Genomic DNA, 17,494 nt, shown 5'->3' with positions numbered 1-17,494 from the left:
GGATTGAGTTGAAACTCCGGAAGCTGTTGGAGGTGGAGCTAAAGAAACTCCACAGTTTTGTTTTTTAAATCCAGGTGTATTTAATGATAAGACCCGAGAGTTGAGTTCACCATTTAAAGAGTGAAAAAGGAAACCCAAGAAAAAGGAAACAGAAGCACTAAATTGCATCAAAGATGTAAAATCTGCAGGATGTAAAAGCTGTGATAGCAATATTGAAAAAAATGGAGACAATAATATCGAGGTCCTAGCATTTCATCCATTGTGGATGCAAATGTACCACCGCTAACAATGTCATAAACAATGGTGGCTATCAATTCTCGTACATTTTTCCATACTTTCTCTTCGAATCTTCGTTGGTGTAATAGAAAATAAAGTAAATAAAAAATGGCCCAACGCATTCACTTATATACAATAACGATGACACAACACCCAGCTGTCATTTGTATGTTTGCCGTTCGAAATGACACCCAAAAGTGACCATTAAGGGTGCGTACGACTCATCGCACCCTTAACTGTTTGATAAATGGACGTCTAGCGTATCGGCGCTTCACAAGCACTTCAACCGAAACTAATGTCCTGACGACTCCTCCACGGGGTGTTAATGGTTGGTTGTGTTTTCCAGTCGTTCAAGCTGATGGATGCAAAGAACAGTAGTATATGAAGCTACTTTGTCAGAACACCAAGACTCACTAGGTGAAGGAACAAAAATTTTAGTGAATGAAACAAAACTATCTTAAATTAAGTCCTCCTCCTAGGCGCTATACTACTGATTATCTGAATTAGAAGCAGCAAAGTGCATGATATACCCACTCATAGGGCAGAACACGTTCAACAACATCATTTCCATTAATATGGTTCGGCATGTTTGGTAAAGACACACCAGAAGAACGTCGTTAAAAAACTTCCATATATTCACCGGGTTTTGATTTGAATTTTCTCGGACCGATTGACATGCAAAGCGCAGATTAAATGTCGTTGTCAAACAGGTGACCGATTTCTTTGCACATCGTTACAGCACACCATGCATTCGATGCACAGCATGCCTTCGTTATGCCTGCGACAGAGTTTCCTTCGCCATTTGCGTCCCGCAAAAGACTGAGAGATTCGTCTTTTTGCGATTGAGTAGGGACAATATCTCTGAGTAGCAAAGACGAGGCCACCGTGGGTAGATACACGTACATTAATTTATCGTTCTGAATTTTTTCGACATTCTTGCCTGTTGGATGAGAAGAATCAGAGCAGCAAGGCAGTTGTTCATTAGTGTTCACACAAAATTACAAAGAAAATCGTAGAGGAGAAAAAATCCAGAAGAAGCTACAATCCATGACGTGTGTGTGCGTCACATGTATCCCGGCGGAAAAGAAAGTTCCCTCGAGAAACTGATTCTTTTAACGCTGCGTGGAACAACGCGCGTGCTTTGAACGGGATGAAGGATTTGAGGAGTTAGGTGCATCGAAATCATTCACTGCCACTTTGAATTTCACTCTTCGCAGCTTAGCGTGACCCTTTTCAGCGCTTTATCTGGATGGAGCTCGAGGAGCATAAAGAGAGAGAGAGAGAGAGAAAATAATATTCTTTCTTCAACTTTAAATGGAGAAGATGTGCACAGCCAACCCATTACATGTTTTTTCTCGAATATATCTCGATCTGGCAAAATGGTTATGTGACGGATTGAGGCCGTTTCCTGGTTGTAAAATTTGTTAAATTTTCTTTCAAACCGTTGTCATTTCGATTTCATTAAATTGTCTCAAGATGGGGCAAGAATGCCGGGTTTTTCTCCAATTTTTGTTCTTTAATGAGTGATCTCGAAAGTTGTCCTCTTTTTAGACAATCATATGCTTTATTCTTTTTCGGCGAAACAAATAACTGTTTCGTTCGTTTTCGTTTTGTTGTGTGTGCGCGACATTGTTTCTTTGTTACCATTTTTCATCTCAACTAGGATAGAGTGTCGAGAGCAAGACACTCGCTCAACAACACACGAATTTGCCAACCATCTATTCCAGAATTTTCGAGAAGACTTCCCAAAAACTAAAACGAATTTGCCAGTTGTTGTGGAATGTCATTCATAATATTTTGCGTGGCCATCCATTGTTTTTGTCCTTCTTGCTTTCGTTTGGCAAAGGTAAGCAGAGACTGTAAGATAAAGAGACATTCGTATCATCGTCGTCCTCTACTGGACAAAATCCTTTGCCTTTGTAAAGGATTCGGAACTTGCTTGGGCTATGGACGGAGTGCATGGACTGTAAAATTTTAATGATATTTGTGTTGATAAATATTTTCTATAAATCCTCGACCGCTGATGACCATGTCTTCGGCCTGGTTAGATGGATCTAGTTGACCCTCGATCGTCTTCGACCTGGTAAAAAGAATACACGGGCCCAAAACTCACACTTGCATTTCAATGGGGTTGCCATTTATTTTCAACAGACTCATGCAGCAAACGAGTGGTTTGTCTTGTTCCATTGTTTCGCACATAGAAAGCGGCAGATGGTTTCGTTTTATGGAGGAGATAATTTATCTTATTTGCTCTGTTTTTTTTTTCATCTGGTACTCATGTTTCATCCAACACCATACATACATACATAACTAAATTTTAAGGCTTCTTTTTATACATTATTTAACTTTTGACGTACTTTTTTAGTTATTGTAGCTCGTATTTTTGTGTAGCAGCATGTAACATAGTATTTTTCACATAAAAAATCTCATTGGACCTAGTTTATCACTTCTTTAGAGGCTAGTTCCTATGGAAGGTGCAGTTTAGAAGATGTTTTTGTAACGCACAGTTACCTGCACTGCCGCTCTGCAGTATAACATCATATCTTATCGGTTGACAGTAACATTGCCATCGGATTTGCTTTGGAATTTGCTAAATAATTGTAAAACAAACATGCTCAGTCCGACAAGCGAAAAACATCACAAGTAAACCGCGAAAAACATAAAAATCCTCTCTCTTTCTCGTTCTCGTTTTAGTTTAGTTGCAAACTAATGCGCCTGGCATAATGCCTTCGCGTTTCACATCTTTTCTGCTAATCGTCTGGCAATTAGTTCCCGGTTTTTCCACTTTTCCAATACACACTCTTATGCCAGGGTGAAAGAACCGGTGTGTACCGACGTCTTATCCACAGCACCTAGAAACAGAAGAATCCGTTAAATTGCTCCGTTGTAGAGGGACAGGTTGTCTATCCTGGCTGGGTCGTCGATGAAGCAGAAACTCGCACCCCAGCATGCCAACCTTGCGTGTGCGTGGCTTGCTGACGTTACCGTTGTAGCTTGGTTCGATGGAATTTACTCCACCGTCTGGCACCCGCAGACAAGACAAATTACCCGAAGCACACGCGTTTGTGAAGTGAGAAAACAGTTCAAAAGCTCGGGCTCGCTTGAACGCTTCCTTGCGATGTGGGATGTTTTTCCGACCCCGATAAAATAGAGACAGGCAGCAGGTAGCATAGTTTGAGAGAGAGAGAGTTAGAGGGATATGATGATGCTTGTGGTGGTGTGAAAATGTTGTCTACTTCCCGCATCCAGCCGAACCAGCAGGTACTAATAAATATGATTATTGAACAAATGAATGAATTACTCCCGTTAGCTTTTCGGGGTTTGGGTCTGATAGGCCTAGTACGGATGCCGAAAATTATAGGTATCTAAAGGTGTGTTGCTGTTTGACGAGTCTTTGGTGCCCGTCTCTCCCATCCCAGCTTATTCCTCTCCCCAGAAGATTATTATAAACCTCCTTCTGCTGAGCATGGGTGGTTAAACTTAGAGTGCCATTGGTGACGAGACATTGCGCTACAAGCAAAACATTTGTGATGTTGGCAAAACGGAACATTTCTGCTTTTCCATACGGGTGGTTACAACGGGGGAGGATGCCGCTTAGTGCATGATTTACGGGCAAAGTGTGCACTAGACGGCTTTGCCCTTGCAACATGCTACAGAGTATGGAATCGTTGCATTTTCGTTTGGCACCATTGTTCTGCTGACGACGTATGTAAATAGAACGCGGACAGGAACTGTTTAGCAGACTCAAAGTAATGGTTCATGAGTTATGGGACCCGGTAAGTTCATTTGACGTCAAGTTGATCAAATTGATGGATGAGAATATGTGCCGCTGATATTAAAGAACATGGCAAATGAATCTACTACACGGCTGAAGTGTTGTTTTTCCGCTTTTGTGTTTTCCTCCTGATGGATGAATTCGGGGCGGTCTGGTGGCCGAGGCAATAACGGCGCCGTTCTTCACACGGCAGGACCGGGGTTCAAATCCCATCCAGACCGCATCCCCGTACGTAGGGCTGACTACTTTACTACGGATAAAATCAAGTCACAGAAAGCAAAAAATTGCAGGCCGAGACCTCTCGAGGTTGTAGTGCCAAGGAAGAAGAATGAATTAGTATTTTTAAGTAACTCTAACATCGTTTTCAGGAAAAGTCTGTATTTTCTGCATATTTTAGATGAGCCATAAGCATTTTGACCTCCTGTCTGTAATATTTGTAATTAAGATATTATGTTGATATTCAAGTAGAATTGGAACATGCTACATTTGAAATGACTCCTCTAAAGATGAAGTGGAATCTTTTTTTACTTTCGTCATTCCTGAAGCACCTATGATTCCGAATTTCCGACACATGTCCAGAAATTAATAAGGATGATATTTGGGCATACAACATACAACATTATAAACAGAGAACAACAGATTTAAGTTTTTCCTGAAAATGTTTTAGTTCTTTTTGAAGAGAGCCCTGAAATCGTTTTTTACTGCAGTAGTTCAATCCAAAAATGATGTAATTAAAATCAAGCATGTCTAAGGTAAATTTATTCAGTCTTGGAGAGATGTGCATCTTCTCATTTTCAACATTGGATATAAATAACTTGAACTTCGCCGGAATGACTCCAAATGATGCGTGAAAGACGTTTCTTGTGTGCCTAATTTACTAAGTACCCCTACTCATTTGCAATGCATTTTGTTGTGATTAGTTCTAGAGGTATGTGATTACTAGGTCTTGGCTATTAAGCAACTAATTCAATTAGAAATCATCTGACTGTCCACTTCCCAAAGCTATAATTTGCCTATGTCAACAGTACCTCCAAGAGTTTATCCCCGGAATGTTATGTATATAACGTATGTAAAACGAAAGGCTTAGAAATCATTGTTCCTCTCTGGAAGCTCAAGATGAAAAAGAAGAAAAGTGCGTCATTAAAAAGTCTATTACCTTTGATTAGGTGTTCCTTTCGAACATTCTAAACGATCTCCCCCTGCGCAATAGAAGTTCAAAAAAGACCAGATCGTTAGCCAACTATCAAAGACTCGACTTCAATCATTTTCATCTGACTAACGGGTCGTCTTTTTTATTTGTGCGAGTGTATTCGGGCTTGTCTGTGTGCTCCAAATTGCTGACATTAATCACTCGTTAGCAGTTCATAACGAACGACCACAATCTGGTGGAAGCAGGGAGAAGCACACCCTTGGTCGGTATTTCCACCTGCTTAGAAATAACTCCCCTTTTCTTATCACCCCACGAGAACTGGAATTGGACCAAAGATCGACATGAAGTGATTTGTTTCGCGCCATTCGTTGTTTTTGTGTTGTTGCTTTGTTTAATTTCAAATCGGCCCTCTTTAAGCGTTATTCACACGTGTACGTTTTGTGAAAAAAAAAAACGCAAGAAAAGAGGTTTGATTGCTGTAAGCGGGTATTATCGTTATGCCTTCAACTGAACCCAATTACCCGGGAGCAGAAGACGCGCTGTTGTGGTTTCTAAAACTGTGTTATATCATCAACGCTTGACCGCACTCCAAGCTACAGTCAAGTTTCTCTGGACCGGTTGTTGGTTGGCATTGGCAATGATGTGTTTATGCTATCGCATCATGTTGCGCGACTCACTGCATCCACTATGGAAACCCAACGGGGGGGATGGATAGAAAGGAAAGCGTAACGGAGAGTGTGCATTCCAGATGGGAACAGGTTTGGGACCCGCTTGCCTATAACATTTTCCGAGTTTGGGGAACCAATAATCGGATCGACTGCATAGCTAACCCGATCTGAATGGGTAGGAAAATGCAACATAGAATTCTCAGGCTTTATTACTTGCAAGCTCGGAAGAGTGCTGGAGATAAGTGTTTGAGGGTTTAAATCCGGCTGACGGGCTTCCAAACGTTGCTGTTGGAGCCTGGCATTTGCTCGTCGATGGAACTTTGGCGTGAAAACCCGTCATGTGTGTGTGTGGCAGTAAAGCAGAAGGTGGATTATGCGTTATGGTGATTTCCGTCAATGGCCATAAATTGTCTCCTCAGATGGGAGACGATAAACGAGACGAAGCTTGGGTTCGGTCACGTATGTGGGTCATTGTGTGAAGCTCTTCTGTATAGAGTATAGACTTTCTGTCGTATAACCTATCGACCAGACGATGTACCATCCTGTTTCCACATAACGAGTTTATCGAGAATCAAACATTTCAAACACTTAACTGCAAAAACGGGACCAACGTTAACATGGGAATTTTTGTGACAGTAAAACTCTATTCTCTCTCTCTCTGTCTCTCTCTCTGTCTCTCTCTGTCTCTCTCTCTGTCTCTCTCTGTCTCTCTCTCTCTGTATCTCTCTCTGTCTCTCTCTCTCTGTCTCTTTGTGTATCTCTCTGTCTCCTCGGATAGACATTACATGTTGCACCTCTGCTATATATATTTTTGTGGTGTTATTTATGGAAACTGAATTGCACTGTGCGGTTGGTTTGTCCTTTAAACATGCAATTTGAAATCGCTTGCTATTCAAACAAAATGAAAGGATCAAGCCATTTGCGTCCAAAGATGACTAAATTGTATTCGGTGCAACATGGATTGTGTCTCGGTTTTATCTGTCTGTATAGTGGAAGAGAGGTCAACAGATGTAATCTAGCGTTGAGCATCATTACAATGTAAAACTGATATTTCTGAGGTTTAGTCGACTAATTGGCCGTTTTGGAGTTTGGCTGCTTGCAAAGCCGAGTACGCCTTGATGAAAAGTATACTTTGAATTTGTTACAATATTTCTGAAATTTTAGCAATGGCTGTGTAAAAAAGGCCCTAAGATGGCAGAACAATAAAAAAATCTGCAGCGAGTTTTCAAATCAAACTGGCCTAATAATCCAAAAAAGGGGAAATATTAAACTTCTCCTCTTGAAGTTCACGTTGAGACAGTTGTAGAGCATTAGTGTGACAATTACTGGTGTGTAAATTGTAAAAAATACAACAAATATGAAAACTCGACGCGAAAAACAATGCGCTACGCTGCATAAAATGTATAATAAAATCGTTCAGCTGCTGCAACCGACGTCTGGTTTAAAATCACAACAAATCGTGACGCAATATACCGACACGTACAAATAACGGAGAGGAGCTTTTCAACTCGTAACCCTTTTTAAAAACCAAACCAAAAAAATCCGTGCTCAATTACAGCAGCTTAACGCGTACCTATGCAGAACGAAAGTACGAATGTGAAAAAAACATCTTAAGCATCTGTCTGTGGCGTTTCTTTACATGGCAGAGATACAAGAAAAGGCCAGGCAGGTCGAAATCTCCTATAACAGGAATCAAAAGCACCAGTGGCTAATATAGCGGTTAAAGCGCATGTAAAGTCTTATTGGATGAAAATAAGCGGGAAAACGGTACGGTACATTAACTATGAACTGAATACTCAGCGCTGCTGCTGAAATCGTTTTGTAATTTCTGGTGTGCCTGAACTCCTTTAGCAGTGATCGGTATTTGTTGTGATTGACAACAACAAAAAAAAGTGTGTGCATTCCTCAATACAAAAGAAGGAGCTAAGGTACGAGAAACGCAATCGAATCGCGGTCTCGATTATACGCCGTTGAACGGCAACGAAGGAAAATGTTGCGAGAGAGAGAAGGTTTTGAAAGTAATGCTCATATTGTGGTTATGAGGTATTTCCTTCTCACTTTTCTAACCTCAACGCGGAGAAACCGTTTAATATTTGGGCTGAAAAGTTTTCGTGTGCGAATTATAAAATTAAGCCTTTACCTTAGAGCCCTTTTGATCAAACCCATGCTAAAGCGCAGGCTTTGATTTTTGGAGCAGAATTTTAAACCTTGTGTCAATACGGCGTCAAGCCGTCTAACTAGAAATATAATAATTTTAAACCTTGTGTTTAGGACCGGAATAAGTCACGGATAGGTGAAATTTCGGTTATGGTTAACTCTCCCAGAAAAAACAGGACAAATTTAAAGTTACTACCATCTGTGTGTGTGCTGTGGCAAAATGCTACCAAATGTAGGCTAATTTGGATATGTATTTAGGAGTCGTGTACTGCATACTTGATTAAAAAGATGTTGACGAGGTACGGGAACTGATAAGAATTATACGCCCTTTGGAAGCTGAAAAGGTCATGAATAGCTTTTAGTGGGTATTTTTCCGTTTTGAGTGTAAATTGATATCACATTCGTCAATCAAGGAGGAGTAGGGAGGTTCCATAGTGCCGATTAGATTGATATGGTGAGGTCGTCGTGCATTCTCCCTCGGTCTCAAGCATCGGAAGCTCAATTTCAGCATTCCATCACATGCAAACCATCTCACACAGTGTGCCATGCACCATCGGGAATTGGTGACCTTACGCGTAAAGTGTCCGGAAGTGCAAAAAAAAACACGCTTACAGACACACACACACATCTAGACATGATGGTGACCCCAAGAGCATCAAGCTCGTCGACTTTGGTGGAGAGAAAAATAATTTATCATTAAATATGTATGCAAGCCGCTCATTCATTCATCATTTGTTCCCTCTGTGGACTGTGGGTGAGTCTGTGTGTATCTTCGTCCCTACGCTGACGGCCAATTATCCTGTCCTGGTATCTATTTCACGTTCTTTCCGCTGCGGATCACATGGAATTGGGCTTCTCACGTATTCGTAGTATATTTATAGGCTAGAATCCATCGACGATGACTGCGGCGATGACCGAGGCACATGTTCTGTGTCTTTGGGCAAGGCAATTGCTTCTTCACCAAGCAATGCCACAGCATCATCTTCGACTTTCAAGATGTCTATAATAGTAAGCGCTTTAGCTAGACTCGTATTCAACTATTCCTGTATCCTCGGCAGAAGCAATTTCCGCGAGGGCTTGCTGTCATACCCATCTGCCTCCACCACTTGTTCCCGACGAAAACACCCAACGACAAAACAAGAAACGAAAAACAAATACTACCTTTACCTCAACCCTATGCTGTCGTAAATAATTCATGCGTATTTTATCGTTCCGAACCTGCAGGTACAATAGGCGATGATGCGCTCTGGTCGCTTGATTATGTGGCTTGCGTGCCTTCACAACAAACGGCAGAGTTTTTGCCTATTTTTTTCGCTCACGAATGGGGAACACCGTTTTTGTTTTTGAGTGTATGCTTTCTTTGCTTGCCTGCTAAATCGGACAGGAATTCCTTACTTTTAGTGCTCCCCTAGTACGCGATCCTCTTGTGTTCTTGTGATTGTGATAGTTTCGATCTAAGTGGTATGAATCAAAGGGGTAAATTCGGTTTCAAGAGGCTCGCTTGAAATGCATGCCATTATTAAACAGGATTAATCACAAATTTATATTTGTTTTAGGAGCAGTAAAAAATAGACCAGCATTTGTTTTGATGCAGAGGTCTTTGATTTGATTAGGTATTTCAAGCAATCAGTTATTATATCAAAATATTGTCTAAGTAATCACAAACATAATCACAAACGCTGAAAACTGAATGCTGTCCAAAATTAATGAATTCTTATAAGTCGCATCCAAGTGAAAGATACACAGATGCATTGTTGGTACCGTACGTATCGAACGACAAAAGAGGAGTTGGATGATGATCTTTGCAGGACTCAGGACTCTGAGGATTTTTGCTGCGGACGCAGAAGGAAAAGCGGTTATCAATCCTGAAGTAATTAAACATATCATTTTGCAAAGGTCTTGGGAGCTACACGCCTCAGTTTGTATTTCCGAGTTCAACACTTGACTTGGACAGACATTTGCCGCAGTTTTCATAATAGTCGATGTTTATCTTAACAATCTGTATAAAATCTTTCTCTTATCTATGAAAATGTTGTGATGTTTGGATCTAATCCAATCTAACAAAAATTGGATGCCACCGTTAGTTGCATTTCAATCGAAGAAATCGTCATCATCAGTAGCATAAAAATCACCAGTATCTTTCCGTACGAAACCGATGTTTCGTGATCATAAGGTCGGCCGGTAAAAGTTGAAATCCTCTCGCCAAACGTCAAACTTCATGATATCAAGACGCAATGGGAAGTGTGTTGAAACAGGAGGCAGTGAGTCGATTTTTAGGTTATAGAAAATTATAATTGCAGATCATTTCGGTATCCTACTTTCCTCGACTTGCTCGGGCATTTTACACACATACTCATCCTCCCGTAGCACGCTTTTCTTTTTTGTTATCTCTTTCTTCCGATCGCTCGGGGTTTCTTCTCGTTTCATGGGGTGTAATTACTGCTAATTGAGGAACGTCGCATTCGAACTTCTCTTTTTCTGCGAGGAACGCTGTATGAAGTAGGATGGCTTACGGGAAAAACCAGATAGCCAAAATACAGGAGAAACAAAAGCGTGAGGAGGTGATTTAATGGCCATGCAACCGGTACAACCAGTGCAGAATAGTGTGTCGCGCCGGCAAATAGGGAAAGCTCGGAAAAATCTGCATCCACATCGCATTGTATGCTCTTCCATTTTGTGCTCATTGTGCCTCAGTACCATTCAGAGAGTCGTTGGTATGGTTCGACGAGCAAGCAACATGGTCAACTTCAATCGTTTCAAGAATGCTGAACAGTTTAAAGCAATGGTCACCTCTCGGAAATATCTGCTGCCACCCATTTTTAAATGCCCACCATTGGAAGGAAGTAAAGCAGTATAACCTTAAAATAAAGCCATCCAAATGTCAAATGGCCATCAAATGGCTATACAATTAATGAACAAGGTATCAAATCCACACAAGCCAATGAAGAAGCTATAACTAACATGCTAACACTAAGACACTAATGGAACTACGGTCCTTTCGACAATTTTTACTTGTGGGAACTATTCGACTTTTTTTTTTCTTGTGGGAAGCCAAATTTACACTAAATTTCCGAATGTGTACAGCATTATCGTCAAGTCAGCATCCAACACCGCTTGTAATCATTGTCTTTAGCGTGTGCTCCAATGAAATTGTCATTAGAAATGTTGCGTCCTACTCTACCTTTTAGTGGGATGACTTTTCTACGACTGCACGAACGTCCTGCAACGTGCTTCAGATACATGTGGTCGTGTGGTTGTTGTGCTTCTTTATGCACCGAAGAGAAAATAGAACACGAATTGCGGTGTGTACATCTGAAAAGAAAAAGAAACCCAGGAAGCAAAGTAATTGGATTAATAATTATGATATACACCTTTATTAATACACGCTTGCAAGGATATCTCTTGTCAGAGGGAGTCTTACAAGGACAGAACCAATAGACAAAAATGAAAGTAATTCAATAACTGCAATTTGCAGTCAAAGTCCTGCTGATTGCTTTCGAATTTGGAAATGTATGGGGCATCGAACATAGAACAGAAATTGAGGACATGTGTGCAAAAGCTTTAAAAAATGAGGAAGTTAATTGTTATTGTCCTGATTTATGTTATTCATACATAATAATAAAAAAATAGTTGGTTCTTTTTCAAATTATAGAACGGATTTTTTGTCTATAAACATCCTCGATTAGATTTCTTTTACGAAGTTCTTTGTGGCATCTATGCATTTAAAGCTTAATCCTCAATTCTGCATGGTACACTCAGAGTACTACTACAGGCATTTACGAGTGAGCTTGCTTTCCTATGGTGATTTTATGCGTGTGATTTGAACAAACTTTTATTTGTGTACATTAAACATACCCTTTCGGTTGTAACTCCGTCATTAACCCCAAGCTCCCAACGACAAACTTTAGTAATGAATAAATATAACTATTTGGCCGTGTGAAGTAAAAGCGCCCAGCTGGGTTCGCTCGCAAAAGCAACGCGAAAGTTAACCGAGGCCATTATGCTTCGCCAAACCTCAGTGTATGTGTGAAAGTAGCGCTGTATTGCACACACATATTGCACATGAGTGTAGTAAAGGATTTTGGATCGAAACGCAACGCAATTTTAGGGTTTTCCCTCTAAAGAAAAGAAAACGATGACAAACCAAAACCAGAGAAAAAACAGAAACCTCGCGACCACAAAAACGATTGTTGTTCGCGAGCCAAAGCAACGTGGCACAGAGGCTCTGGAAGAACCCGAATCTAATCTTCCACGTTGGATGGCTTTTGTTCCGTTAGTGCGTTATGCGAAAGTCGACACGTAGCTTCATAGAGATGAAGTAGCAGGAAAAAAAAAACACGGAAAAGGGGGATATAAAAAGAAAAAACCGAGGATGAGCGTTTTGCTCTGGTGGTACTTGCTGGTTGTTGTTTATATGCTAAATATTTGAAATTGTCACCCAGGTTGTAGGGTTTGCACGAAACACGGGCGCAAAAGTATACTTCTTAAAATCGCCAGCGAATTAAGGACAAAAAAAGGATCACCTTCCCCTGCATACAGCTCGGTTGTGAAAAGGGGGTTCCGTGATATCTGCGGTACAACATAGTCCTCGAAAGCAGCAGCATTGCGACATCGTGCACGAAATGAAGGTAAACACTAGCGTACCGGTTTAGCTAGCCTTGTGTGCCTTTTCGCCTGATTGTACACTGGTAGGGCTTCCCTTGGCTTGGAAAGGATCTGCTCGAGCCTTGAGAGGAAAACGGTGGCACAAGACGTTTGATCCTGCCCCATTTGCGACGTCGGGCTTTCATGCCGGCAAAAAGAAAATAACGAAAGAATTCATGTATGGTAATGTTATTTATGGCCCAACGTCAGGATTCTTACGCACGCATATGAACGCGACGCGAACAAATTAGTCCGCTATTTGTTGATTCGTCGATTGAAAGAGTGTTTGTATTTTAAAAATCAGCGCTATCAGAATTAGACGTGGAATATGGGACAGTTGATTTGAGTATTTTTCTCGCATCTTTGCAAAATGCGCAGAGAATAGAGAAATAAAAATATTAAAAATAAAACCGTTAAATAGTTCATTGAACATCTTCCAGAGGCTGTTTGTTGTATTTTTAAATTAATTGAAAAACTGTCACTTTAGTGCTTTAATGAGTGGGATTCTTATCTTAATGTATTTTTATATCGTTTCTACTTTTGAAAGCGAACTATAATTTATTCCACCAATCACTCTCCGCTGAGTTGCACTTTGGTTGGCGAGCCGGCGAGAGCTTAGTTTTCATTCTAGTGATGATCCTCCAGCAGCATATCTGATCCTTTTTTGTCTTTTGCGTCATTGCTCAACATGAAATGGGACACGCATTCTTTTTTGTGTGTGCACCAGTTTCATGGACGACAATACTGGACGACCAACACCCGCCTCGAAAGTTGTGTCAGTGTCTGCACGCGAGATTCATCTTCATTCATTTTAATTATCCATCCTTTAGCAACGTGTCCTTTGTGCTCGCAAACGCTGAAAGTGCGATACTGTACAATGCTGTTTTTGTGTCGTTGTATTCCGTGCTCCGGTGAATCCTATAATAAAGGACTAATCTAATCAACTAATCCATTTCGTGCTGTGTGTAACTTCCGGCACTCCGGCCGTCGTGTGTTGATCATCAAAACCGATGGTACCGCGATGGACAAAGTATCAGTGTTACTATTTCCAATATATCGTCCTGTAAGGACCTATGGCGTTGGTGGTAGCTCTGCTAAATTTGTTTAACAGTTCAGGACTCGTGTCAGGATGCTTTGTCTTCCCTTTTAGCAGGGATTGTTTATTTTCACAACTCCCAGAAAACAGGAACTTTAAGAGAATGTAAGACCCATCCACTGGTGAAATGTTGCTAACACCAAACCAATTAATTATATCAACTCTCGCTCTGGCTGTTCTTTTCGCCTCGGCAAGATTTTTGCCGAAGGACACCTGCCTCAGTACAGCAAAAGGAGAACTACTGCTGTCGAACGGTCTGGGTGCGTAACGACACACAAAGATTTAATTACCATACAATTACATTCCCATTAGACTAACGAAGACAAATTAGAGATGCCCGTGACTACTGTCGTTCTAGCGAATCTGAGAGTCGCATCCGCGTTTAATGATTTTCGGAAAGATATCATTCATACGGCCAAAGGGGTATGTGTGCGAATGCTCTCCATCAGGTCTTAAATAACAGGGTTGTAGAGCTTAGTATGGTAGCTCAAAAATCGTACGAGGTCACGAGAGAGGGATGTTGGGCGATGGAATTCCTGGGGTCATTAATTCGCTCCCGACCCCGTTTTGCGACACCTCAACAGACAACACGGAATATTTTAGTTTCTGTTGGATGATTTGCACTTTCTCGGAAGGGGAGAATGAGCATAAAAGGCAAAACCGGGAAAATGGTTTGCATTCGGTGAAATACTTCAGGCTTACTGCCGGCGGATCCTGGTAAGCCTTGGAGCCACTCTCCAGCTCGTATATCTGCAAGCTACACGGTCTCACCAACGCCCGTTACCTTCTTTACTAGACTTCACTTAAAACCGCATATTATCCTAAGGGCGACCAAATTCTGCATAAGCCGTGAGAAATTTCGCGCCCTAGCCTTTTCTCGTTCTGTATTCTCATTTTTGGATACGTTATTGATGTATTTTTCGAGTTTAGAAGCTCCTTTAACGTCTCCTAAGAAGCTCCTCAACCTCTGTGAAAGTGATCCCCCGCAGGCGTAATTAATTTCTAAAATTAATACTCCACTGCTGGAAGGCGGAGAGCAGCAAAAGAAGATGCCTTTTGTTCTGAGTTTTTGGTGCGTTCTGGCAGCAACCGGAAGTACGTAAGCCCCACCCGAATTGGTACGGGCTTTCAACTTCTTTCAACTAAAGCTGAAGGCGTCAAAGAACTGCTGTTCAAAATTAGTTTCGTGCGCCGTGTAAGTTGCGTTGTGTAGGAAATCGAAAAACACCTGTTCAGTAGGTCATCGGCGTTTCGGTGTTTTTGGAAGTTCTATTTTGTTTCTTAGAAAGAAGATGATGGTTCTGTTTTAAGAATCTTTTTAATTCCAAATTCAATTGTGACTTTACATCTATATGTTATCTTTAGCTAAAACTCTAGTTAAAGCAAACCCGTAAACAAAAACACAGCATACTGAATTTTCCAAAATGTCTACCATCCTTTTTCGAAGATGGGCACCAAGAATTAAATGCGTTATTCCTTGATTCGAATAATATATAGGTGAAGGTGGGAGAAAATTTCGGGAATAAACCTTAATTAAGATCTGCTTTCAACGGGGAACCTTTTCTCTCAAGCAGCTGAGAATGAAAAGAAGCGATCGTAAAAAGATACAGCAAAGTGCCAATATGTTTCGCTTGCTGTTACTTGCTTGCTTGCGTGTGTGTGCACTTCCGATGCATTTTTGGTCGTTGAAACGAACAGTACGTTGCAGAACTCGCTGCTACAATGTTCGAAGGAGTTGCACAGTTGTCAGATTATTTTCCTGCTTTCTTCACTTCTTGGGACGACACAAGACAATGAAGACGGCGAGAGCAAGCGATGATAATTTTAACTTCCGCTTCCGGTATAAGAAAATAACTGGTTTTAATTGTCATTCTTTATCGCGGAGGGTTCGTTCCTTTCAGGGTTTTCTGAAGGAAAAAACGGAGGTTTCGTCGGAAATGAGTTGTTAAAAGTTGTAGTTAAAATATACTTGTTCCATTAATGTTTGTGTTGATAGCAACTGGTAATGAGAAATTATGTGACTTGTGACTTTGCTGCTTTGAACGACTGTGGTAATGCTCCTTTGTTATGATGATAAAAGAAATTTTAAACAGTCAACACAAAGTGACTGCAGGACTGTAAAAAGTCCTTTCCAGAAAAAACAGCCCAATAATGTCAAACATTGATTGATTCGCCCTGAACATGAATGCATTTGCATAAGGGTGCCCTTTCAGACACACCAACACAAACTATAATCGAGTACGAGACGACTCGCAATTCGTAATAACTTCCTTCATCCGACGACGACTGCTTTTATCGGTACTGGTAATGCCCGTGGTGGCCCAAAGTCCCAATGACAAACGCATAACTGCTTATTTACCAAAAGCAAACACTCCACTGCGAATCGTTCTGGAATTATACCAAGCGACTCGAATCTTTGCTACCACTACTGCTGCTGTTGCAGGTGCATGAAAAATAAACTGGACCAGTGTTTAACCATCGCACACAATCAACAGAAACATGAATGGCACCGCAAAATGTTTTAATAACGCATACACAAACCATTAGCAGCTGCAGCAGCAGCAGCAGTAAAGGACCTCTGATCTTGCAGCAAGTTCTCTCGGTGATCTGTCGGACTATTCGGAAAGGGAAAATTGCATTTCATTCGCCGTTTCTCGATTCCTACGAACGGGTCCTCACCGATGTCTGGAATCGTAATAATGTCAATATATCATCACCACCATACGCCCAAGGTGATCCCAGTTTGCTTTTTGTTGGTGTCTACTGATGAGGACGCGGGTTGTTTCTAAGGTATGGTCGACAATAGTCCTCTGCATACACACGATACACGTTATAACTACGCTTGTCCTTTGATACCAACACAATGCTAATGTACACACACTGCACTGGGAATTTTGGACTGCTGGCACTAGCGCTCTTGATGCAACGTTAGCATGCAGGGCATTCCTTTCATCAACAAAATCCAAACACACGTCAATGTCCCGTACTAACGATGCTGACCATGATGATGATGGTGGTATCAAAGGTTTTTTTGGCTACAGAGCCTTCGCTGTATTATTTATTACATCCAGTACACTGCTGTAACAGCCACCAAGCGCATCGACAGGCACCACAACGAACCAAGCCATCATCAGCTTTTGTGCGAGTAGCCTTACTAGAGTTTGGGTTTTCGAAGTTTGGGGGCTCTGAAAAGAATGATATATTTTAATATAAAATCTACATAACCTCAAAACAAAAGGCTGATGGTTTTACTGGTATGATTAAGTGTAAGCATGGTAAAGTTGTTTGCTATTGCTTGCATGATTTGCTTTAAATTATTAAAGCATTAAACTCAATAATTAAACAATTATTGACCCTACAACATGTCTTAATCTTCGTACGACGCTTTTCACTTAATTATTTTCATGTTGATACACGGAAATGGGAGGAGGAAGCCATATTTTGTCACTGTACTTTTTGGCGTTTGTGTGTTAAAGTGAACCTTCAGAGAAAGAGCCAACCAAGTATCATCTAGTCAATGATCCTTCGTCTCAAACTCGGTTTCCTTGAATAGAGTTAAAAGTGAGTGGTCCGGTAGCCGATGCGATAGAGACGCCGGTCTTCACACAGCAGGACAGAGGATCAAGTCCTTTCCAGATCGTCTCTCCATAAGCAGGACTGACAATCCAGCTACGGGTAAAAGGAAGCCATGAATGGCAAGCCGAGACCTTTCGCAGATGTAATCTGGG

General features: G+C 41.2%; 2 protein-coding genes across 15 annotated transcripts in view; one reads left to right on the top strand and one right to left on the bottom strand.

Moving 5' to 3' along the window:
• Window positions 1-17,494, top strand: part of LOC118514156 (rab3 GTPase-activating protein catalytic subunit) — a 106,885-nt gene that overhangs the window by 65,873 nt on the left and 23,518 nt on the right. The gene's annotated exons all lie outside the window — the stretch shown is intronic.
• The window catches only part of LOC118514157 (leucine-rich repeat and fibronectin type-III domain-containing protein 3), a 96,847-nt gene that overhangs the window by 64,189 nt on the left and 15,164 nt on the right, over window positions 1-17,494 (bottom strand). Inside the window, exon 3 of one of the 14 annotated variants that reach the window (XM_036060782.1) lies at window positions 11,208-11,338. The exons of the other annotated variants lie outside the window; for them this stretch is intronic. The gene's annotated coding sequence lies outside the window, so the exon portion shown is untranslated. The remainder of the gene's footprint in view (window positions 1-11,207; window positions 11,339-17,494) is intronic. 14 annotated transcript variants of the gene reach the window in all.

This window comes from Anopheles stephensi, chromosome 3 (genome assembly GCF_013141755.1).
Source record: "Anopheles stephensi strain Indian chromosome 3, UCI_ANSTEP_V1.0, whole genome shotgun sequence".
NCBI classification, from domain to species: domain Eukaryota; kingdom Metazoa; phylum Arthropoda; class Insecta; order Diptera; family Culicidae; genus Anopheles; species Anopheles stephensi.
This window is presented reverse-complemented; position numbering and strand designations above follow the sequence as displayed.